The sequence below is a fragment of the Triturus cristatus genome, chromosome 10 (genome assembly GCF_964204655.1).
Source record: "Triturus cristatus chromosome 10, aTriCri1.1, whole genome shotgun sequence".
In the NCBI taxonomy this organism is placed as follows: domain Eukaryota; kingdom Metazoa; phylum Chordata; class Amphibia; order Caudata; family Salamandridae; genus Triturus; species Triturus cristatus.
In genome coordinates, this window is record NC_140593.1 from 450567731 (window position 1) to 450594100 (window position 26370).

General features: G+C 50.5%; 1 protein-coding gene and 1 long non-coding RNA gene across 3 annotated transcripts in view; one reads left to right on the forward strand and one right to left on the reverse strand.

Annotated features, from left to right (window-relative positions):
* The window catches only part of LOC146789600 (uncharacterized), a 192862-nt gene extending 191746 nt beyond the window's left edge, over positions 1–1116 (forward strand). Inside the window, exon 5 of the long non-coding RNA XR_014970129.1 lies at positions 681–1116. This is a non-coding gene — a long non-coding RNA (uncharacterized LOC146789600). The remainder of the gene's footprint in view (positions 1–680) is intronic.
* LOC146789601 (integrin beta-1-A-like) overlaps positions 1–26370 on the reverse strand; it is a 319722-nt gene that overhangs the window by 117629 nt on the left and 175723 nt on the right. The window lies entirely within an intron of this gene.

Below are 26370 nucleotides of genomic sequence, written 5' to 3' on the forward strand. Positions count from 1 at the left end.
GGATGTTTATTTCCTTATCTTCAGGAATGAAGGTATCATACATTGTGACTTTATAGTCCCTGCATGCACTTGTTTGTGTCACAGTGCACTAACTACCATCAGCCACTGAGTCATCATTGACTGTGTTGCGTCACACATGGCCATTAGTCCCTTGTGTCCCTTCACCTCCTCAGTGCACGGCCTGTTGAGCCTCGCTGTGCCTGCGCACTGCCCTCCCTGGAGTCATCATCCACTCTGCCCTGGCGTGCACTCCGGCGTCTGTCCTGTGGAATTGGGGGAGTGATGCTGCTCCTGCTTGATTGTTCATCAGTGTCCAAGGCACCAAGTGTGCCTATGCCACCTGTGGCAGTTGCGCGCATCTGGTCCACCGTATGTGTGACTTGCACCAGTACCCTGCCAACGTCCTGGCAGCAGTGGGCCATCTCGTGCTGCATGCTGACACATCTTCTGGCCAGCAGGGATGTGGCGGTTGACTGGCGGTTCACTGCCCTGGTGTATAGGTCCTGCCGTGTGTGTAGGCGATGTCTCTCCCGGCGCCGGGCTGCCCTGTCCCTCACAATCTCCCTGCACAGGCCCTCCAATGCACCAGTCATGGCCATTACACCTGCGCGCAACTCGGTCATGTTGTGGTTATGTGCAGCCATTTGGCGTTGGATTGACCGTATCCCCTTTACTTGCAGGCGCTGTTGCTTGAGCATGCTGCCCTCAAGGCCCGAGAACACCGTGTCCTCTTCACCAGGAGCAGTGCTGGTGGACGGGCGTGCCATGCGTCTCATCCCTCTCCCTACTCTGGAGTGTTCAGGGGACTGTGGTTGGTGCTGTTCTGCACGCTGCCTGTGCACTGGCTGTTGCTCCTCTGCTGTGTCTGGTGCCTGTGCCTCCAACAGTGGTAGTGGTGGAACGACATTGCGGCGCCTGCATGGTGCTGTGCCTGCAGTTCTGACTTCGCCCTGCTCCTCCTGGCCTGCCTCGTCCTCCATCTCAGCTGTTGCCTCGCAGTCAGCCTCACTATCCTGTGTTGGTGGTGGTGCTGTGGATTGAATGGCACACATTAGTTCTGTGTCCTGTGTGGCATTTGTAATGCATTAATTTTACACAATAAATTCACATGGGTACTATCTGTCTTTGTCACTATCTGCACGATGGAGTCCTCCCTATTCCACCTGGCTGTGTCTCACTGGCACAGTTATCAGTGCATGTGACTACGTCTCCCATAATGCATTTCTAGGTGTGCTGTGTGACATGTACTGGAGTTGCAGTCAGGTTGCCTTATGGGGGTTGGGGGTGGGTTTGGGAGGTATCAGGGTGTTTTGGCATGCATCTTACCTTGTCTGCCGTCTGTGTGTTCTGAGCTGTCCAGGTCAGCCACTCCACTCACACTCTCAGGCTGCAGTGTGCCCTCCACCAGCTCCTCCAGGGGCATTGGGTCTGTTGCAGTGGATGGCCCCCCACCGGTTTTTTTGGCCTCTGCAAGTCTTGTGGCCACCCTCTCCTTTGACCTCTGCCGCATGTCATACCACCTTTTTCGTAGGTCCTCGACACTGCGGTGTGTGACACCAATGGCATTTACTTTCTCTTGGATGTCACTCCATATCTTGCGCTTTCTGGCCTCTGGTACTCTTAGGGAACTTTTCCCAAAAAGGAGATCATGGCTGGTGACAACCTCCTGTGTGAGGACCTCCAGCTCCCTGTCACTGAATTTATGTTTCCTCTTCCTTCCAGGTTCATCATGCTGCTTCTCAGGCCCCTGGGACTCCATTTGGCTGGTTTCCAAAAGCTGTGCAAAACTGTTCTCCTCTCCACACAGGCTCTGACTCAGCTACTGGCTCACTCACAGCTGCAGGCAATCAGGTGCAGCATGGGCAGTCACACTTCCTGGGTGTGATGTCATCATTCTGCACCTGAATTGCAGATTCCCGTTTTTGCGATTTCTTATTTGCGATTTCGCAATTAAGGTATCGCTATTTGGGTAATCGCAATTATATTCTGCGATTTTTTGGGAATCGCTAAATTATTGCGAAATTATGCCTACATCGGAATTTGCGATTCCGAAATTGCGATTCGTGAAAAAACGCAATTTTAGAATCGCAAATTCGGTTCTACCTACATATGGCCCTCTGTCCCTTGTTTGTTGAGGTAGAACAGTCATTGAATGGTACGTTTGAATTTGTTTTCAATTTCCACACAGCTGCTTCTGAAAGGCATTTAAGGCTCGGAACACTGTTTTTAGCTCTATTAAGTTTTTTGTTTTATATTGCCTCTTGTGGTTGCTAGATCCCTCTGATCTTGAGCTTCCCTATCCCATATGCCAGGTGTTTGTAGTGATGGTCACTGTTGCAGTTGGTGATAAGAAGGGTCTTCCTGTTATATTTGTCTTGTTTCACTAACCATTTCCTCCTGTACTTTTTTTGCGTGACACAACTCTCTGTAGCGTGTGACCACTGGCTCTGGACCCATTCCTGTATTGGTCTCATAGATAACCTTGCATATGGTAGTAGAGGTACGCAGGAAGCCATCATTCCCAGCATCTTCCCTACAGTCCTCACTGGCAGAGGCTGACCCTTCCGCTATTGGCGAGTTTCTTGTGTTATCGCCAGTATTCTCTTCCAGCAAGGGTACGCTTTCGCCTCTGCTGTGTTGATTCTTGCTCCCAGGTAGAGCTTCACTTGTTCTATTGTGGATGACGATTTTTCCATGTTTACGGAAAACCCCAGTGTGTGGAGTGTCGTCATCACTGTTTTAATACTGTTACTGAACTTGTGTAGTGAGTTCACCTTTATCAACCAGTCATCTAGGTAAAGGTTTATATGTATTCCTTTACTTCTCAGGTGTGCCACAACTGCTGCTAAACATTTTGGAAACACTCTGCGTGTTAATTTTATTGTGAATGGCAGCACCCTGAATTGGTAGTGTGTTTTGTGTAAGAAATGTTTGTGCTTGTGGTTCACTGGGATGTGTAGATCTATGGTTGTCATATAGTCTCTCTGCTGAAGCTAGGGAATGAGATCTTGCAAAGTTGTAATTTTGAAACTCTGTGTCTTTATAAACTTGTTTAAGAAATGGAGGTCTAGTTTAGGCCATAGCGACCTGTCTGTGTTTGGTATCAGAAAGTATGGCAAGCAGTTTCCCTGGTTGATCTGCTTCCGGGGCACACTCTCTATTACCTTTTTCTGCAACAATTCTTTCACCTCTCATCATAAACAGGTCTTTTCTTCTTTTGTATGGGTGTTTTTCTTCAGTCCTCGTCCTGGTGGGGGTTTGACCAATTCTATGCAATAGCCGTGTTGGATGATGTTGAGTATCCCTCACTCCTGGAAGAAGGCTCCTTTCCCCCCCCCCCCCCCTCCAGACCTGCCCAAGAGTTGTGTGTGGTTGGGGGGTTTGGGTTTCTAAGTCACTTGCTAGCTGGGGCAGCCGTCCCTCTCGATGGCGTGCCCTGCCTCACACCCGCCTGTGAAAGGGCTGCCTCTGTGGCACTTGGTACTGCCACTGTTGTGTTGGTGTCTGTACTTGGCTTGAACTTTGAAAGCTCTGGTGTGTAGTAGCACTTTAAAAGCCCCCTCTTCCCATTGGTCTGCTAGCAGGTGTATTTTCTTGTCTGTTGCCTTCTGAATTGCAGGGCTCCCATTGATTTTGCCTTTTCATTATCTTTCTTCGGGTGCTCCAGGGAATCGTCCACGGCGCTCCCAAAAAGATGCTGCCTGTTGAAAAGGGCGTTAATGATATTGGCTTGAACTTCATTTTTGAAGCCCAACACCCGCAGCCAGGCATACCTTCTTAGGGTTTTTCCTGACATCATTTGCTCACCGTGTCTGCAGTGTCTACTGCTGCTTTTAAACAGGCATTGGCAATATTCTTCCCTTCTTCTGCAAGGGATGCTGCATTCCTTTGATATTGCTCCGGTATGTGTTTCATTAGCTCTGCCATCTCTTCCCAGTGTTGGCAAGCATATCTGTTGAGCAGGACATTTGAGTTAGCAAAGCATCATTCAGTTGTTGCTCCCCTTTCAAACTTGCTCCCCACCATATCCATTCTCTAACTCTCCTTATCCGGAGGCGGTCTGTAGTGAGTTGGCATGTTTGCCCCTTTCCTGGAGGATGCTGCAATAATGGAATCTGCTGGCACATTATCTCTAATGAATTCAGGGTTCTTCGAGGAGTATTTGTACTTCTTTCTGTCCCTGGGTGTCACTGAGCTGCAGGTTGCATGTTCCTTGAAGACCTCCCTCCCCTAGTCCACTATACTTGGGAGCATGGGCAAATGTTGAATACTATTCTGTGAGGGTAGTAATGTCTCTAGTAAAAAACATGTTTGCGACTTCACCTCTAATTGAACATCATACTTGTCTACAGCTCTCTTTATTAGTTGGTTGTACATGGCAATATCGTCCAGAGGGGAAAGCGTGTCTATACCCTCCTCTGGGGAATCGGCATCGAGGTCATGCCATTGTGTCTCAAGCAGCCGCAACTTGTGCAGGTAAAGGCGGTTGTGCCCGGTGAGGGGGATTTCGACGGACGATGACGAGGAAAAATTAAATAAATAATTATTTTTCCCTTGTCATCATCCATCAAAATCCCCCCCCCCCCACTGCTCCTACCTGTTCAGTCCACGGCTGGTCTCAAGGAATTCCCATCCTTCAGTATCTTCAAACAAGCCCTGGGACTCTGGGTCTTCTTCCTCATTGGAGATCTCCAGATCCTCTTCTTCCTGAAGCTCTGGTGTCATTGGAGGCTCCAGTTACCCAACGTTTTTGTCCTCTTGTGTGTGCTCGATGGAAATCCTTTTTTTCTGTTCGATCTCATGCTCTTTGGCATTGACGGTGGGCATCCATCTCATTTTTGACGTTGAGACCTTGGGTGTCAGTGTTTCAGTGGTCCCTTTCATAGCCTTTTCTCACTTCAGTCATCCTTTAATGCCGGCATCTTTTCAGGCGTGCCCCGCCTATTGTATCCTTGTTGTGGGACCCGAGAGGCTCTTTCGACTTCAGCTTGCCTTTGTCATCGAGAACGTTGGCGCTGAGACAGCTTTTGCGACCCTAGAGTCCCTTGTTTGAGACGGTCCCTGAACTCTGGTTCTTTAACGTTACCTGTGGCTGCTCCTCTTCAGGTTTTCGGTGTTCTCGCTCAATGTCGATGACCTCCTTTTTGACATCTGAGTCCTTTCCCGCAGTTCCTTTGGCGATGTTGTCCCCACTCTTTGCTTGATAAAACCAGGTCTCTAAGCAACGGAGTTTCTATCTGCCACTGCATGGCGTAGTGTGCTTGTCTTTGTTTCTCCCTTTAGTTTCAATTCCACGCAGACCTTATAGTTGTTGGTGCTGTGGTCATTTGGTAGGCAAAGGTTGCACACCTGACGATTTTCCTTCTGTGGCACACTTGTGGCAACACTCTGGGCAAAAGTGAAAAAACATGTTCTCCATAACACTCTGAGGAGGGGAGCCCCTGCCCGGTCATTCTCCCGTCTTCCTATGACGTGTAGCCCCACACTCCCCTTACTTGTCTGCAGGGTGGGAAAACCAGACTTAATTTTCTACAAATTGGATCATGGTATCAACGGTTTCTCTCTGGAACTTTGACGTTGTCTTCGACTAACCTTTGGTATAACACTCTTCTTTTGGCCATTGGAGAGCCTTCAGCAATGCTTCCAGACGCAACGGCGGATAAAAGAATCTGAAGATGTAACCATGCAGGGAAGCTTCAGAGGAGGGGCATCTGACAACAGGAGAGGTTGGACTAAACACCAAATGGTGAGGACAGATGATGTCCAACAACAAAAAGAAAAAAGAAAGCGAGGAAGGAGAAGAAGGACTAATATACACGAAGAGAGTTCTGGAACCAACCACTAAATGGCGGAATAATGCACAGCATCTGAATACATAAACAATTCACGGTGCAAAACTAATGTTAAAAAAAACTAAAACGCCAACGTTCAATCCTTGTGCGAACAAATTAAGGGATAAACAGTACTGATTTCATCTACCTTTTCCAAATCCAACCTAGTTGCTGTATCAAATGAGTTCTGGATTCCCGCAGTATGCAACTAAAATTCACTGTTAGGGATTTTCAGCATTGAGGATTAAAAGGTGCTTGGGTTGTACTGCGCAATGGACAAGGGGTATGAGAACACTCCATGAAGGATTTGATATTTTTGAGAAATGGCTGGAGAGTGTCTTTTGTGAAAAGGTCAGATGGCAGAGCATTCCAAATCATTGCTGCATTTCTGAGAAGGCTGGTCTTTGTTGAATCTATAATTTAGGGGTTTCCATTCTCATCACTTTTTGGATCCCCACTCTTTCAGCTTTCTGAGAAGCTAAGCATGAAGCAAAATGCCTTATTTTGAGAGTATGCATAAATGTGTATGGTGAGTATTCAAGCTGAACTTCATTCTAGTTTTACAGGAACCAGTAAAGCATTCTGTATACAGATGTGATTTGGGCATCTGCGTGCAAAATCGCTTTTAGCAGAGCTAAAGTAAATTATGGCATTGATGAATACAGGCCCCAGCTAGGCCCGCAAGGCACAAGGGTTCGCTCTCCTGTAACGGAATCTATAAGGAAGTTGGCACGGAAACTGCAAAGTACAAAAACAGCATTTATTAACCCTTAAGGGTGGTCCTACAATCCACACAACACCCTTCAGTATTGCATGGAGTAGCACAAAGAACATTCGTACACAGTCCCCTTTTATACACAACAGAGGGGCTCATAAGTGGGTGGATACAACATGAGGCCGAAGAACATTACCATTTATGGTCATTCTCAATACTGAATCAATACATGGGCGGAGCCAACACACTCCTTGGGCCCGCGAAACACATGGTCAAGCAAGGCTAATTATAACAGATGTGGTTAAGTCTGGGCATGCGCCAGATGGACAAGAGAGCTATTTATAAACTGTTACTAAGCAGATTACAGAGCAACTAACACAGAGGTCGGACTCGCCTCGTGGCGAACACGTGGCAGCATGATAATACAAAATGGAGTCCAAACTTCGGTCAACATAACGGAGAAAACATGATCTAAAGCAAAAGGATTAATGTCTTTAGTGAATGCTTAATCATATTGCTGTTTCAATTTACAACAGACGACCCTTTCAGCATTTACTGAAGACATCCGGTTTCCAAAAATCATCATATATGTCAATTATCATCATTCCTTTAACCTCTTTGGCTAGACGCTTCTGATGAGCAACATCGGCAATAGCTTTCTTATCCGGGATGCAGAATGAAATGCATACGGAACAGAACAATGGTCCACATTGAACACACATACAGAAAAAGAACAAAATTGCTATAATAATACAGAGACCAGTTAAGACCTTCCATCCCCAGGCAGTAACCAATGCCCAAAACCATCCAGAAAAGGACCAAGTGCCGTTTTCTGTGTGGATTTCAGCTGCTATTTTATGCAACTTGTTAATGGCGTTATAAACGGATGGCGTATGATCAGGGATAAACACACAACAGCTACTTCCAATAATTTTACAAGCTCCACCTCGATCAGCTAACATTACATCTAATACCATACGATTCTGCAATGCAACAATCCTAGTTATTTGTAACTCTTCCGTAAGATTCCCAAGAGCAGCAGCAGTCTGATTTGTCACAGCTTCTACCACTCTTGTTAATCTTCGGATCTTCCTACTATTCAAGGCGGCTCCAACAAAGAAAAACAGTCCTAAGTTAAAATCAATATACTGTTGCAAGCTGGTATCAGTTTGATCCACATCATCAATCGATAAAGTACGTTTATACCTATTCACAGTCACATTATTCAACAATTTCAAGTCTTTATGATACGATGCAGGTGCTAGGAATACAGGAGGTAATAGGAATGATACATAGCATACCCCAGACCACCCAGCCGGCAAACGGTAATAACCTTTATTTCCACACACAAAGTACGTATTATGGGAGGCTAAAAAGGTACTGTTGTTCAACCCATCAATGTTTAGAACAGTAAGGCAATCACTGACACCAACAGGGATGAAACCCACACTCTGGACACACAAGTCCGCTTGAGCTTGTGCTACTTGAATTACAAACTTATCTCTTCCCACAGTGTCTCTTGTGTTCGTAAAGATGTAGGGGATGGATTCATTGTCTGGTCGGTACTCTTCCCACTCCCAAATTGTCCCATTCGCTTGTGGATACCCATTCTTGTCTTGGTGGCATTCTTTATTAAGTCTAAAAAGCAATCGTCCCACTGTCGGTTTCCGAGTGGCAAAAAGCAAAGTGTACCATGCTCTACAAGAGCCATTATGAGAGAAAGGAAGTGGTATAAATGGCGTTCCTCCTTTCTTCTGATGGGCTGGCATCATCCCACATATCCAACAGTTCGTAGCATTCGTAGCAACGTGGGTATGATGCAGCATCTGGATGAAAGTGTTGTTCAAGTAAGATTGTCGATGCTTCAACTCTTGATACGGTAAGGTATAAAAGTAGTGCTCCTCAGGCACCGGAGTTGTCAACACAAGTGTTTTCCGAGCAGGAGTTACCTCCTCCACAAACCATGTGGTTATCCCAACAATAGCTACTGTTAGCATGAACCCCAACGCACAAAGGATTCTCTTCTTCTCCATGTCAAAAGAAACAATACCCTGATATCTTCCTGAAACTAGAAGGTCTGTCAGAACTCTTCCCCTTGGGCAGCGGTTGATTTCTTCACCAGCGGGCCAAGACGGGTGTCACTACACTAATGCAGGGCTGATCCCCCCCCCTTGCCTCATCGGCTCTCCGTTTCACTAACCCAAGGGCCGTTCTGACAGTATGTCCCGGTACTGGAAACCTCACTTCCTGGGTCGAAGATGATATCGCCTTCCTCCAGAAGTCGCGTGGTCCGGAAAGAGCTCCTCAGTGTCTCGTGGCTCAGCAGCACGGCCTGTCTCTGCTGCCAGGATTTCTCGTTGATCGGTCAGCACGGCAGACTCCACCAATCCGGGCGGTACCTTTCGACAGTGCAAGGAATGGATCCAATTCTTCCTGTTCGAGACTCGCACAGCCGTCCTCGTTGCAAGGAGGACTTGCTCAGGTCCTACCCATCTCGGCTCCAAACTGTTCGTTCTGTCGAAGACTTTCACCATGACATGGTCCCCAGGCCGGAGACCATGTCCTTCGCCGGTAGACCGATCAGGGAGCGCCTCTCGGACCTGTTGATGAATAGAAACCAAGTTATCCGTTAACTGTGCCAGATAATCGCTCATCATTACACAAGGTACATCATACACAGCCTTAGGCCTTGGTGGACCCCAAATGTTCATTGGGCGTCCAAATACTATCTCATATGGCGTAAGGCCGGTTCGAGAGTGTGGCACTGATCTAATTGACAATAACGCCAGTGGCAGGGCGTCTGGCCAAGTCAAAGATGTTGAAGCTTGGATTTTGGCTATCTTAAGCTTCAGTGTACCATTATACTTCTCGACTAGTCCTGCAGACTGGGGGTGAAACACGGCGTGGAACTTCTGGGTGATGCCTAGACCCTTCAAGACGTACTTTATAACATCCGCTACAAAGTGAGGGCCATTATCACTCCACAGAAGTCTACAGACGCCATATCGAGGGAAAAACTCTTTTAGCAGTAGCTTCGCCGTGGTCATTGCAGTATTGTCTTTCGTAGGGTACGCTTCAACCCATTTGCTGAAAGCGCAGACCACTACTAGGACATACTTCAGATTATTACAGCGCTCAAGCTGGATGTAATCCATCTGCAGAACCTCAAAGGGTGCAGTGGGTGTCGCAAATCCTCCTGCTGGGGTTCGAGTACCCTTTCCTGGGTTATACTTCAGACAGATCATACAGGTCTGCACCACCCTCTTTGCTGTGCTAGCAATCTCTGGATGCTCCCAGACTTGGGTAAGCAATTTCACAATTGCGGAAGCTCCAACATGTGCTAGCCCATGTGCCATCTGAACCATAGGTTGTACAAAGGCCGTGGGTAATTTCCATCTATCCATCTGCTTATTTCTCCAGCAACCCTCATCATCCAGTTCTCCCTCGCTAGCCCATTGCTCCCGCTCTTTATCGGAAGCGGTCCGTTGCATTTCTCGCACTTCCTCCTTCGCATCACGCCATCTCTCCACCTGTGACTTCACTACATACATGGCAGTAGTACCGGGCTGCATCGCAGTCTCCCGTGCTACTCGATCCGCTAACGCATTCCCTTCTCCAACTTTATCAACCACTTTCCTATGGGCGCTACACTTAACGATAGCAATTTTCTTTGGGTATGTCAATGCAGTTAAAAGATTATGAACTAACTCTCCATGCATTATCTGTACTCCATGTGACGTTAAAAACCCTCTCTCCTTCCAGAGTAGGCCGAAGTCATGCGCTACTCCGAAGGCATAGCGGCTATCTGTATAAACATTCACACATAATCCTGTACCGAGCTCACATGCTCGTGTTAATGCTATCAGTTCCGCTGCTTGAGCTGATTTCTGTGGTATACGTGCTGTCTCCACTATCGTGTGTAATGTGGTAATTGCATACGCTGCTGAAGTCGTACCATCTGGTAGCTTCAGGCATGATCCGTCCACCCACAGTTCTCCATCTACATCTGGAAAGGGCGTATCCTGGAGATCAATACGACCCTTTGTTTGTTCCTCAGTCACAAGAATACAATCATGCGCTTTCTGCGCCTCAGGCTGGGTCTCGGGGTATGGCAACAATGTGGCCGGGTTTAATGTCACGCACCTTTTCAAAGTAATATGAGGAGCCAAAAGCGTCAACTCATATCCCGTTAAACGGGCACTGGTCAAATGCTGCGTCTTTGTTTGATTAAGCAGGGCATCGACAGCATGGGGGACTAATACCAACAGCTTATGAGATAACACAATTCCTTCACTTTGCCGTATTGACACAGCTGTCGCCGCAACCGAGCGAAAACACCCTGGCAATGCTCGGGCGACAGGATCAAGTACAGCCGAAAAGTATGCACAAGGGCGTTGCTTATCGCCATGCATCTGCACTAAAACTGATAATGCACATCCATCTTTCTCATGCACATACAACGAAAAGGGTTTTGCATAATCAGGGGTCCCTAACACTGGTGCTGAACAAAGGGCCTGTCGCAGTTGCTGAAAAGCAGCATCACACTCATCTGACCAAGGGATTGGGATAGGCGTGTCTTTTGTCAAAAGAGCTAGTAATGGCTTAGCTATGTGTGAAAACCCCAATATCCACTGTCTACAAAAAGAAACAAGGCCCAAAAATGCACGCACATCCTTCTGCGTGGATGGTCTCGGTGTGTCCAAAATTACTTGGATACGATCTGGTGTGAGTGCACGTCCCTCCTTAGACAAAAGGTGACCCAAATAAGTCACCTTTGGTCTACAGAATTGCAATTTCTTCCTAGATACCTTATGATTGTGGGATGCTAAAAAGGAAAGTAAGGATAACGTGCTTTTCTCACACAACTCCAGGGTGTCAGCCGCCAACAAGATGTCATCGACATATTGAATGAGGGCGACCCCCTCGAGTAAAACAAAGGAATCCAACTGTCGCTTCAAAGCCTGACTGTAAATACTAGGGCTTTCTGTATAGCCTTGGGGAATTCTACAAAAACGATAAGATCTATTGTTTAATGTGAACCCAAAAAGAAATCGGCTATCAGGGTGAATGGGAATGGAAAAGAAGGCATTCTTCAAATCAATCACTGAAAACATGGTCGCCGTAGGCGGGACCAAGGTAAGCAACGTCGTGATATCGGAAACCACCGGGTACTGAGGTATCACGATCTTATTTACCTCCCTCAAATCAATTATGAACCGATAGACCTTTGCATCCGTGTCCTTTTTCAGAATAGGGAGAATCGGACTGTTACAGATATTATAGGGAACTTCTTCCACTACTCCTACTGCGATCAAGTCTCGCACAATCTGTATGAGAGCCTCCTCGCCCTCCTGGGAAATACGATACTGCGGGAGGCGTGGTAACACCGCCCCCTCCTGGACACTAATGTGGACCGGAGGAATCACCATTTGTCCCACATCTGTGTCCGAAGTCGCCCATAAAGCACGAGGGAGGGTAGCCAACAACGCATCCTCTGATATCGTACACATCCGCCCAGACCGGGGGTAGTTGTCATTTAAGATCACCCTCACACCCTCAGGGGAGCAGCGGATCGTAGCCCTAAAGTGCTTTAACATATCAAGGCCCATAATGTTATCCGGTGTATACGGAGCAAGCAGAAACGGACAGGGCGCAGAAAAAGAATCAACCTTAAATGTAAGGGGCTGTGAAAGAGGGCTTCGGGAGAGTGTACCGTCAAACCCTACCGATGTAACCACTGAGCCGGATGGGGGAGCCCCCGGAACCAAGTACCTAGACAATGCACTACGTGTCGCTCCTGTATCTACTAGGAACTGATCAGTAGAACCTAAAACCTCAGCCGATACATAAGGACCCGTCTGATCGACCGGCACCTCAACTGATTCAGACCCCCATCCAACGCATTCCTATGCATGCTGAGAATCATGATATCCTGATCGATCAATCTCCGATACGTGATACTGATGCTGGCGATCGAAAACATTTGAGCTATCTCGGTGCTGCCCAGCAGTATCGAAACGGACATTATCGTTGGAATTCCCTCTAAAGTTCGAGGAACCCCCTCTACCTCTCGGGCCACCCGGAGTATGCCCCTGACGTGAAGCACGCAACACTGGGCAATCCCTGGCCCAATGGCCCAATTGCTTACAATATGCACACTGGTTCCTATTCAAATCAGATCGGCCCGAAGGGGGACCATAAGATCCGCCCCTTCCTCTATTATTACCCCGTCGGGGCGGGCCATATACTTGTGCTAACATCACCTTAGTCTTGAGGTCTTTCGATTTCTTCTCTTCCTGGCCCTTCGCCTCGTGCTCCTGACGCTCATAATACTGGGCGATGGTCAGAAGGGCCGTCGGCGTCGCGGAGGACCAGGAACTCTCGCTCGCTTTTAAACGGGCCGCAACTGCCGGTAGCAGATTAGCCACATATTTGTCCGCGAAAAGGTGGCGGCCCGTGTCGTCAGTAAGCGACTGGCCACTAAAATCATGAAACGTTTCCTCAAAGCGCGTGAAGAAATCTGCAACTGACTCGTCAACTTTCTGTTTACATGCAGCTAACATATTCCAGTCAATCTTTTTAGGGGGGATAATCGTCTTTAACTTAGTCACAATAGCAGCAGGGAGATCTAAAATACTCTGCGGCGGTTTCTGCGCGGGCTTCCTCTCCCTGTCTTCATCCTCAAGCTCAGACCACCGGGCCTTAAAGGCAACTATATCATCTACCTTTCGTACAGATCGCCACATATCCGGTGGTAGAATAAGGCCAAAGAACAGGTCTATATCTGCTAAAGTCATAACGCAAGAATTCAAGGCCCCCTCGACTTCTTCATAGAAGGCCGCTGGATTCTTGCGGGGGTCAGGCAATGCATTCTTCAATGCCATAACATCAGCCCTATGCCACGGAGTATAAACCCAATTATACACGAAGTATCCCTTAGCATCGGCGGAGGTAATGTCCGAGCTAGTCCCCGCTCCTTTAGGAGGAACATACAAAGGCGCCGCCTCTCGCATTGGTTTAGCATGCACTACGTCATCCTTATCTGACTGGGAGGTGGATGGGTGGCCCCCTGCTGCAGACGAATCCGACTGCTTCTCCTCCTCCGTTTGTTGGCGTGCTTTCTCTCTAAGGGCCAGCACCTCGTCCCGCAAAGCGAACAGCCGCCGAGCCGCCTCAGGAGCCTTAGGGGGAGAAAAAACACCATTACGTAATGCTCCGGCCTCCGAAGACACTTCGTCAGGCTCAAGGACACTAGAATATTTTCGGAAAGCAGCAATTACTTCATCCGCGAAATGAGACAGAAAATACACCCTCTCTCTATCTTGCCACAACCCCCAAGTATGGAACAACTCCTCCTTAGACATCTTGCCCTTAAGTGCACGGAGGGAAAGTTTCCGAAGCTCAGCCATATGCTCGGCCGATAACATGGACCGTGTGTCTACCTTACCCGAAGCCGGGCCAGAATCTTGCGGCCGCGGAGCGGATGCGCCAACATAAGGGGGCGGAGAGCGATCTAGTAAATAAAAATCATCATCAGGATTATTAAGGACAGGATAAAGTGGCTGGCGAACAGCATATTGACCCGAAACTTGTAGCCTACGCTCTTTCTCTTGTCTGTCCGTCTGCTCTCTGTCCTCCCGACGCTTCGCTTCCTGCGCTCGCACATGATCATTCTTCCGTTGCTCTTTATCAAACAGCGCTTTCTCACGTTTCTCTCGCTCACGCACTTCCTTCACCCATAATCGCACACATTCAAACATATCCTGACGAGCACGTCGCTTACACATACACTGTTCCACATACTCAATCTTACGAATATCAAACGATCCATACAAAGGCCATCGCAACTCAGGATCCTTCCTCGTGTATTTCCTCCATACTGTGCTGTACATTATGGAAGAAAGACCATGCTTCACATACATATCCCTATTAGGCGTCCCCTCTGGGGGAGCTGGAGCAGATTCCTCGAGGTTCAACCGGTGTCCAAAGCAGCAGCACCACTTACGGAGTGCGCTAAAAGCAGGCATGCTCAGAAATAATGCAAAATATGCAATATTATAAAAAAAAAATGGCGCTTAATCGTCGCGCCGTGCAGAGTTACACAGCTCTGGAGAAATCTCTCCACATTACCTGCCTATATGTGTTGCAACGCATATATTTTCACAAAGACAAATACGAAATATGACTAGTCATCATCAATCAAACTCAAATAGCCAACCCAGGCTTCAAAAACTCGGAGCAAGTACCGTACAACGGTTCTTACCAATCAAGAGTCCAGGTTCCAACTGCCAAGCTCCACAATCGCCCAAACGGCTCTCACGGCAGGTCCGACAGAAGAGGTCTCAGTCGATGACCGGCGCCACCCAGACGGTCAGCTCGGAAGGGAAGGAAGAAAAACCTCGGGATGCCAGGGCTAAGACGCCGCTGGCAGTGATCACGTCCCCGGCCAAACTCCTCACCTTCGTCGCGACCAGTCCTTCGAGCATCCGAGTCGCCGATGAGCCCCACGTGACGGGCGCCAATTGATGAATACAGGCCCCAGCTAGGCCCGCAAGGCACAAGGGTTCGCTCTCCTGTAACGGAATCTATAAGGAAGTTGGCACGGAAACTGCAAAGTACAAAAACAGCATTTATTAACCCTTAAGGGTGGTCCTACAATCCACACAACACCCTTCAGTATTGCATGGAGTAGCACAAAGAACATTCGTACACAGTCCCCTTTTATACACAACAGAGGGGCTCATAAGTGGGTGGATACAACATGAGGCCGAAGAACATTACCATTTATGGTCATTCTCAATACTGAATCAATACATGGGCGGAGCCAACACACTCCTTGGGCCCGCGAAACACATGGTCAAGCAAGGCTAATTATAACAGATGTGGTTAAGTCTGGGCATGCGCCAGATGGACAAGAGAGCTATTTATAAACTGTTACTAAGCAGATTACAGAGCAACTAACACAGAGGTCGGACTCGCCTCGTGGCGAACACGTGGCAGCATGATAATACAAAATGGAGTCCAAACTTCGGTCAACATAACGGAGAAAACATGATCTAAAGCAAAAGGATTAATGTCTTTAGTGAATGCTTAATCATATTGCTGTTTCAATTTACAACAGCATAGTCACCTATAACTGCACCTACGGCATTGAACTGATAAGAAAAAATTATATAAATATGTACATCTTATACCTATGAGGATCCCATGAGGATATGTCAGATATTCCCTTAACATCCCTAGTCGAAACATATATTTAGGACTCTCTGGTGAAAATGGTTTCATCTAACATGTAAGCATTGTGGTCAGACTTCATGTGATATGGCTCAAGGGGTGCTGAAAAAAGACCGTGGAACACAGGTGGTATGGCGGAGTCCCATGAGATTGTGAAAGCAATTAAGAAGTGTGCAAGTTGAGAACCCGTGAGGGTGTTTTCACACCAGAAAAATCAAAAATACTATCCTTTTTATTTGTTTCTGGGAGAAATATGGATTGGTAATGCTAAGGGAAGCAACTGCCTTTAATTGTGAACTGGATAAAACAAGATGTCCAAATACGTTTGAAAAGTGTGGTGACATTAAAGTTTGGGGGAGTGGATTGGGGAGGCTTAAGCGTTCTATGTATTTTGGATTTCTAATGATTACTTCACTAAAAGACGAGTTTTCATCATTATTTTTCTTCCAGTTTGTTTTTCTTAACCGACATTATTCAACGCTAACAAATCCTATATCATACGGAAAAGTAAGAGAATTAAACAGACCAAATGCAATGAAACACAACTTGCACTCCATAATTAATCCAAAGTCATTAGAAAACAGCAGGAGGAATTTGACATTCTTCATTAAATGGAGCTGGTAATTGATCATCCAATTTGCTGCACATACGCAAGCTTATGTCGCCCTTTGTGTCTAAACGACTTAGGCACATTCAGTAATAAATATTTTCCAGGCAAAATTTTAGGAGACAAATATCAATGGTTGAAAATATCTAGCGTAGCTGGGTGTCATACTGGACACACAGGGCCATATGTAGAAAGCAAAATTGCGATCGCAAACGCCGAAATTCGCCGAATTTCGGGGTTTGCGATCGCAATTTTGCTAAGTGGTATGTAGGAAGGCAAATCTGCGTGCAAAATAAGGAATCGCTAAATTTGCGATTCCTTGAATGCAATGTAAGAAGCACCAAAAAAGTGCAATTTGGCCTTAAGGAATCGCAAATTACCACCAACTACAGGTTGGTGGTAATTTGCGATTTCTTTCAAAAATGCATATTTTTGCATTTAAGTGGCATGTGGTGCACACACATGTCCTTAGGGCATGTATGTGTGCCACATGTGCACCCATGCTCATTTCAGGGGTGCAACAGGGTGTCCTTTTGACACCCTGGCACATTTGAAATTGCATTCTCAATTTGGGATTCTCTAATTGAGAATCGCAAATTGAGAATGTCTTCAGGCCCATAGGAATGAATGGGGAGGTATTCCTTAATTGCGAATTGCAATTTGCAATTCGCAATAAAGGAATATGTAGGATTCGCAAAATTATTTGCTAATCCTACCTACATTCCGTTTTGCAATTCTCTAATTGCGATTCCCTAAAAATTGCAATTAGAGAATCGCAAATCACGTTCTACCTACATATGGCCCATAGTGTGTTTGTCTTTGTCGTCAGGTGAATGTTGAGGAAAAGCAAAATTAAATTGGGCCTATCAGACATGAAATGATAAATGAATCGATATAAAGGACGGGGGCGTGGCTTAACACGCAATGAGAGCGGACGTGCCCGGGTAGAGCTCCCGTCTGAGCCTCCCTACCCCGGGTCGTTTCTCCGCTAAAAAATCCTCCCCGCGGCCCGCTACTGCCGGCGGACCTGCTCCGGTACCTGCTGCCTGCATTGGCCGACTTTGAGGCCCATCGGTGGTGGAGCCCCGCACCGACACCGACGACGGGCCTGCGGCCGCACTGCTGAGCCCGCGACTGGGGACACGGACTACGCGAGCCCGCGGCCTTGGATGCCTCCCCGGGCCTTGAGCTGCGGCCTACAGAGCACGCCTCGCGGCACTGCGAAGAAGCCCGCGACCGTTGCGGAAGAGCCCGCACGGAGCGGGAATAGCGACAGGAGGCGACTGGAGACCCCCCCCCCCCGCCCCTCCCCCACGGGCGAGCCGGGAACGGCCTGGAGCGGCCGCGTGGACGCCGGCTGCGACACCCAGCGCACAGTGGTTTGACGGATGGGGGCCCTGGGAGCGGTGGGGTGAAGCCGGAGCGCCGACGAGGCCTAGCCGCTATTGCCTACAAGTGAATGCACACGATCCACTGCAAGACCGCGATGCCCCTGGGGAGAGGCGGCCATCCACAGCAGCGATAGGAGTCCCGGAATCCGCGACGGGACGCAGAGGCTACGCCTCCCCCACCCGCTCTGGCCTAGCTACTGCTGCACTGGGGTCTGGCCTCTACCCTATTGATCTCCAGCCCGCCTCCGGACACTGCGAGCGGACTCGCCCCAGATAGGAGACGCGACATTGCTGAGGCCTGCGGCGCTTACCGCCGCTGTTTGAGGATACAGAGAGCGCTACCAGGATGTGGACCTCGACCCCATAGACCAGTGCAACATCAATACTGCGCCTCAGACCGCTGCGGCGACAACCCATGAGCATGGAGTGGACGAGAGGCGCGAACACGCCCTGACCCTTTGGAGGGAGCCTTCAGACGGTCTGCTCGGAGACATTGGACCCGCGACGGCCGGGACGCAGTGCGTGTGACCCGGCGATCCGGAGCGGCGAGCCCTGGCGCTTGGCGACGACGCAAGACCCGCAGCGACGGGCCCCCGCCCCACACTTGCAGGAGAACCTGCCTTACACACGCCACCAGCTCCATGCCTAGAGGGGCGCGAACACGTACTGGACCGGGAACTGCAACGGCGAGGGGAAAACAAGTGAAAGCGACACTCAGGATGGACGCCGAGCAGGTGGCGGCGAAGCTGGACAGTGTCCTGGCGGTCATGGAACGGATGGAGGAATCGCTCCAACAGACGCGCACCTCTCTGGAGACCAGAATCGACGGCGTGGCGATAGATTTGACCCACCTCCGAGCCGATCACAAAAAGCTACAGGATCGTACTACGGCCCTGGAAGACGCGGTAGCAGTGATCGAACCAAGGGCGGTGCAGACGGACAAAAAGGTGCAAGACCTCCTGAACAGAATGGAGCTATAGGAGGGCAGGGCTGAAGATGCGGAAGGTCGGGCACGAAGAAATAACATCCGCCTAGTGGGCATCCCGGAGAAGTGGGAAGGAGTAGATCCCGCCCGCAGGGTTGAGGACTGGCTACGAGACCTGCTGCCAGATGGCGCGCTTTCCCCCTACTTTGTGGTGGAGAGAGCCCACCGTGTACCCACGCGGCCGCCCCCCCCGGGTTCTCACCCCCGACCGTTTCTCCTTCGAGTGCTCAACTACCGAGACCGGGACGCCATACTACGCGAAGCTAAGAACCTGGGGGACATAACCATAGACAACGCCGCGGTGATGTTCTTCCCGGACTACACGGCACGGGTACAGAGAGAGAGGCATTCCTTCCTAGCTGTAAAACGAAGATTACGCGAAGCGGGCCTCAAGTACTCGTTACTTTTCCCTGCCAAACTACGGGTGGTGGTAAGTGATAAAACGCATTTCTTCGCGAGCCCTGAGGAAGCGGAGGCCTGGCTGGATGGAGGAATGCCCGACGCGCCGCGAAGAGCGCCGGGAGCTGCCACAACAGGGAGGCCCAGGGGACCAGGGAGGCGACGCCGTCGAAGATCACCTACGCCACCGCTAGCCCGAGAGGCAGTGAGCCGCTCCCCACCGGCAGCCCTAGTCCACCAGGACCAACAAGACGCCTTGCGCAGGGTGGCGGCACTCAGCAACTCCCCGGCGCCGTCGCTCCGCCTGGGCGCCAGCCCGGCAGCGTCTTCCACGGACGATGAGGCGATCTACGGCATCCCGGATACGCAGAGCTCTGGGGGGCCCCCGGAGGTCACGCCGCAGACGGTAGATCTCTTTGGCTGACGGAGCCTGGGAGCAGACTGTCAGCTGCCGCGTGACATGAGCCCACTTGAGTTCCTGTTCAGCTGCCCCGCCTGTCCATGGGATTGCCTCGGGCCTGTTGGCACCCACACTGTTGCTGCTCTGGGGAGCTCGAGCATGGAGCTGGCTACTGTAAGTACATTTTCTACTCATACACACGTGACTCATCCACGCAATTTGCAGGGACACGGGTGTGCCCCACAGCGTTTTACTGCCACTCAGCTGCACCGTGATCTGGTTGGAGGTGGACCCGCCCCCCCCCCCCCCTGGTACTTTTGCCCGCACTTGGCTGATATCTGGGCGCACGACTGTCACGGCACTGAACAATAGACACTAGACGTCCGCCGGCCAGCGGAGGCTTGCATACCACACCCGGGAGAGAAGCTGGGAACCTCCAAGACTGCACTGTTTTTGGTTACTGTTAGCCTATAAACCACAAGAACCCCCTTAGACTGTATAGTTTGCAAGCTCACTTGAGTGTTTGGACGGCGACCTGTTGTGCGGCCGACCTTTTGGTATTTTGGAACTTGTTGCCATGTTAAGGCTTTATGTATACCCCTTCTTCCTTACCCCCCTACCCTGTTGGAGATCATGGCAAAGCGCACACGACACTTATCACGACTGCACTGTGGGAGCGGACTGCTGGAGCTGGGGGACCCTTGAGCTGGGGGCCGCGCCTTGGGGGGGGGAGGAGGCGCGCATACACACGACTGCTATGGCTAGTGTACAGTTGTGCACCTGGAACGTCAGGGGAATGCACACACCGGCCAGACGTTATCATATATACTCATACCTAAAGCGACATAAAATCAACATAGCGCTGCTCCAGGAAACCCATTTGAACGGAACCGAGGTGCGGGCGCTGCGCCGTAGATGGCGAGGGCAGCTGTATGCAACGGAGTATTCCTCCTACGCTCGCGGAACACTGATATGGGTCCGCCCTGGGACTCCTTGGGAAACCACAGAAGTAGTAGTAGATCGGGAGGGCTGATATACGGCTGCGCAGGGCAGGCTAGATGGCCAGCTTCTCACGCTAGTGTCCCTCTATTCCCCCAATGTAGAACAGGGAAGCTTCCTGGCGCGGCTCTCAGCGACCATGGCACCTTGGCACGCAACATCGTGGATAATAGGGGGCGATTATAATTACACTCTAGATACAACATTGGATCGCTCCTTCCCACCCCCCGCTAACGCCTCTACACGGGGAGCCACGAAAGCATTACTAGAATGGGCCACACAATGGGATCTGCACGATGTCTGGCGGCTGCGCAACCCGGGGATACGGACGTATTCCTATTACTCTGGTGCTCACGACTTACATGTCCGACTGGACCGATTCATGGCATCTACTGCCCTTCTACCCCACGTGACGGACACACAATACATGGGCCGCACGCACTCAGACCACAACCCACACTTCATGTCCATAGCCTGGGCACGCCCGCACCCCCCTGTACCCACATGGCGCCTGCAACCTGCGCTGTTGCTGGACGCGGCTTTCCGCGATACTCTGCTTACATGCGCCGCGCAATACTTTGAGGAAAATGTTGGCACGGCATCCACTCCACAGATGGAATGGGACGCCTTCAAGGTAGTGCTCAGGGGGCACTGCTTGCATACACAGGGGCACGTGAGGCACCAATTGGAGAGGGACCTAACTAGGCTAGAGACAGACCTACTGACGCGGGAGGAGGGGGCTCTGGACGGCGATGAGGACTCGCTGCACGAGGCCCGCGCGGAATATGCACGCCTCTTAGAGCGACTCCGAAACGTCAATTATGCTGCACACTCGGCAAGAACGCATCACCTTGGCGACAGGCCTGGCAAACTCTTAGCGTGGCTGATCTCTCAAGAAAACCGCTTGACCCCGGTGGCGGCCGTGCAGGCGGGGGGCGGAGAGCTGATATACACACAACTTGGTGTCCACGATGTTTTCACTGCCCACTACGACGAGCTGTATCGCTCCCGCTTACCAGTCCCCCATCCTGATATAGCCGACTACCTCTCCCCTCTGCCACTGCCGCAACTAACTATTGCGCAGCAGGACGAGCTGGGCGCCCCACTGGAGCCAGACGAGCTCCGGGAAGCCATCTTTAATTTGTCAAATGGCAAAACGCCGGGCCCGGATGGGCTACCGGCGGAGCTGTACAAGGCTGGCTCGGACATTCTCGTCCCGGAACTGCTGAGAATGTACAACGCGGCGGCGGAAGATGCCGCTCTGCCCCCTACGCTACATGAGGCCATGCTGGTCTCTATTCTAAAACCGGGCAAGGATAGCACGCGGGTGGGCTCTTACCGCCCACTGGCGCTACTGAATACGGATTATAAAATCCTGGCTTCTACATTGGCTAGGAGACTGGCCCCCCATGTACCCACCCTGGTGCACCGCGACCAAAATGGATTTGTCCCCACACGCCACACTTCCCACAACATACGCCGCCTCTTCCGCGTACAGGAATACGCTACGCAACAGTGGCCGAGGGCGGGATGCCTGATACTGGATCTGGAGAAAGCTTTCGATTCAGTCGAGTGGCCGTACCTGCGGGCAGTTACAGAGAAGTACCAACTGGGGGGGGGGATATTGTGCCATGATAGACCTGCTTTATGCCAAACCGACAGTCCGAGTCCGTACGGGCCGCCTCCTCTCAGCTGCCATCCGAGTCCGCAGGGGCACCCGCCAGGGCTGCCCTCTGTCCCCATTGCTGTTCTCGCTGGCCATGGAGCCGCTGGCCTCGATTCTCAGAACGCACGGGCTGGAGTGGGGAATACCGTTGGCGGATGGTATACATGCGGTGTCGCTGTATGCAGATGATTTGCTACTGTACGTCAGGGACATAACTGCCATCCCCGCCTCCCTCACTGACATATTCCGCACCTTTGAAAGGATGTCGGGTCTGAGAGTCAATTGGGCCAAGTCGGGGGCATATCCCTTTAGCCCGGACACGCCTGAATGCGACATCCGGCTGGGAGGAGATAGACTGCAATGGCATCCCACCACCTTCCGCTACCTAGGGATACGGATCTACAGAACCCCGGCTGACATACTGGAGGGAAACCTCTGTCGAGCGATCGCCTCTGTTCGAGCACAAATTGGCTTCTGGAACACTTTGCCCCTTAACGTGCCCAGCCGCGTGGCACTGACCAAAATGATTGTGCTGCCTCGCCTACTCTATTATTTTGCGAATATGCCTCTGTATGTTCTCGCCAAGCTATTCCGTGAATTAGAGGTGATGCTGCGCAGCCTCATCTGGAACAAGGGGAGACCGCGAGTGGCGCTGGTTAAGTTATACATGCCCACGGATTCCGGGGGGTTGGCAGTCCCTAATCTGGAATTGTACTATCTCGCGGCACAAATGCAGTGGGTGGCGGGATGGCTGAGCGGCAAGCAACTTGAGGACACTGCCTCGCACGAGGCTGCCTGGTCACGCACGCAAATTAATATGCTGTTCCACCCGATAACCCACACAACCTGCCCTTCCCAGATCTACTTGGCAGTGGCGCGAAGATGTTTCCTGCGGTGCCTACGTCTCACACGAGCAACTACGCCATACGCCCCGAGCTTACCGCTCTTGGGTATGCCTGGCCCGACGGGGCCACTCACGGAGGCCCACTTGGCTAGCTGGGAACAGGCGGGGGTGGACACGCTGAGCGATCTGTATGCAGATGGCGAACTGCTCACGTTCGCCAACCTGGCTGAAGACACGACTCTCCCGGCGGGACAGTTCCTCCTGCACGCCTCCCTCTTGCACACACTCACTGCTTCCTGGGCCGACATGGCAGCGGAGCCTCCGGTGCATACCTTCATACAATACCTACATGTGATGGGGAATGGCGCACACATTGTGCACTGGCTGGCACAGGCACTGCAGGCGCACTCGCAACCATCCACATCAGCGCTAAGGGAACGCTGGGCAGCAGACAGGGGACGAGACTGGACAGATAAGGAATGGGCACTGATACTGACCGGCCCGACCAAAGTCCCGCGCAATCCCCGATTTAAAATTATACAATACTACATACTGCAGCGCGCATACCTCACGCCCGACAAAATCAACAGGTACTCTGCGCGGGCAGATGCGACCTGCCAGCGATGCTTACTGCCGGGAGCGGACCTCTTACACATGCTCTGGCACTGCCCTGCTGTACAGCCGTACTGGGACGACGTACTAACACTGCTCACGCGCGGCGCTGAGGGACAACTCCCGCGCACATGGGAAGCAGGCATACTAGGGCTCTATAGGCGCACAAAAGACAACAAAGTACAGGCACGCCTTTGGGACATGGGTCTTATAACGGCCAAACGCTTGCTCACCAAGCGTTGGAAGGCAACTGCCCCCCCACACATCCGGCATTGGAGGGCCTCCTTTACCAATTGGGCGCAGGCGGAGAGCGCAGTGCTTCTCCGCGAGGAGACTGCAGGGCTCCGGAAGTTCCCCATCGCCCGGCTTTGGGATAACCTCCTCGCAGCGTTTCAGAGGGCCTGCCAGGACCAAGGGATAACATGAATCTCTGGGGCTTATCACTCCCTTACTAGTGGGATGGCGGCAGCCCTGGGACTATTGCCCTCTCGACGGCCCTCTTTCCACCCCCCCCCCCCCTGGCCTGCGGCTCCCCGTACACACTGCGCGGTCCCACTGTGCTCCGCTTGGCGGATGATGGCCCCCCTGCTCTCTCGCGACATGATCTCCTCCTCCCTCCTCTCCCCTTCCCCTTGACCCCACCTGAGTTTACGACCCTCACCTTGACACCCCCTATTGCCACACATACATGGGGAATAGTTTATATATAGGTTAAGTTCCCAGATTGAATCCTCATTTCAACGCAGATAAACGAATGATAGATGCGTCGCGCGACACCCCCCCGGGGAGCTGCTCTCCCTGGCGCACCCCGCTTACAGATGCCGGGTGCATGCCGGCACTTGGCGGCTTGGGAGGCGCGGCGCAGGGGGACGGATGCGCACCGCGTAGCACACTCATAACCATGGGCTACGAAGCTTCACACTAGTAGGGCCTACACGTAGTCATATATGTCGCAGTGAGCTATACCACAGCATCCTTGTCGCGCTTCAGCCTACACTATGCGCACGACGCTGACGCTAGGCAGCCCGGAGGACCTTACATTTTGGGGTGATAGCGATGTCCTGTAAGACTCCAGATCAGGGCCTAGGCAGCCACCGACATAGCCGTGGAGTGGGCTGGTCCACAGCGCCATCCTCTGTCGCACACATCAGGAACACCACAAAACTACACCGGAAAAAGGGAAAAACCCCATGTATCTGTTGTTTTAACAATGTACGCATCTCATTCCTGTACACATGTTACCCTGCACAACGCCGCCGGACCTCCGGGTTGCCGGCTGAATGGCTGTGTCCCACCATCAGGAAACGTGAGCTTTGCTTAACTGATTCGCCGCCTGGACGGTGACTGTACATTGTAAGATGAAGCAACTGCAAATAATAAAGGTTTTTTTCAACAAAAAAAGAAAAAAGAAAAAAAAAAAAATGAATCGATATAAAGGACTGCAATCCAAATAACCAGCAGCCAAAGGATTACATAACAATGCAATGTACCATTGTAGGAAGATGGGTCTGTATATACCAGAGGTCTTCAAACTTTTGTAGGTTGAGCCCCCCCCAACTGAATTTTTTGAAATGTCGGGCCCCCCCACCACCTGACAGAAATTTCTGGTATCTTGTACACTACATAATTGACTGCCACCCGCATATCCCGGGCCATATCCGGCAAATAATGTTCAACGCAATGGGAGTTTAGTGAACTGTAGGTTTGTGAGTGGGTGTGGTTAATGACAGGCTTATTACACAGCTCAAAACAAACAAAATGTTCCAAGATAAAATGTGTGCAAATTGTTTTTACTAGGATGCTTTGTTTTACACATCACAGATTGATAATAACACCACCAACATTAATGTGACGGGTGTGCCTGTTTTTCACCACCGAGACGGTCAATCTGTGGATGGATTTTTGCTACTGCCGACGGTGAGTGTAAAAATTCAGGACAAAGGGTCAAAATTCAGGACACAAATTCAGGACAGGAGGTCAAAATTCAGGACAAAACTTCAGGACAATAGGTACATTTTACAGACACATCAGAGGAGGTCACGCCATAGTATATAAGTAAGCCCAGCCATATCCAAACATATTCAACCATTTGCAAACCTATCCATCACGTATCCTTCCATCTATCATTTCACTCAACCATTCCTTCATCCATCCTTTCACTCATCCATCATCCATCCATCCACCCTTTCACCCTATCCATCTGTACACTCATCCATTCACTCTTCTACCCATCCATTCACTCATCCATCCAGCCATTTACCCTTTCACCCATCCAGCCATCCTTTCACTTACTCATCCATCCACCCAGTCACTCATCCTTCCACCCATCCACCCTTTCAGTCATCCATCCTCCCTTTCCCTCTCCATCGACCCTTTCACTTAGCCATCCTTCCTTCCATCCATCCACCCACCCATCCATCTACTCATCCACTCATTAATCCATCCATTGACCCTATCACTCATCCATCCTTTCTCTCATCCATCTATCCTTTCACTCCTTCACTCATCTATTCATCCTTTTGTCCATCTACCCTCCCTTTCACTTACTCATCCATCCTTACATCCTCCCTTTCACTCATCCTTCCATCTATTCACCCTTGCACTTATCAATTCATCAATCCATCCAACATTTCACTCATCCATCCACCCACTCACTCATCATCTACCTTTTCACTCATCCATCCTTT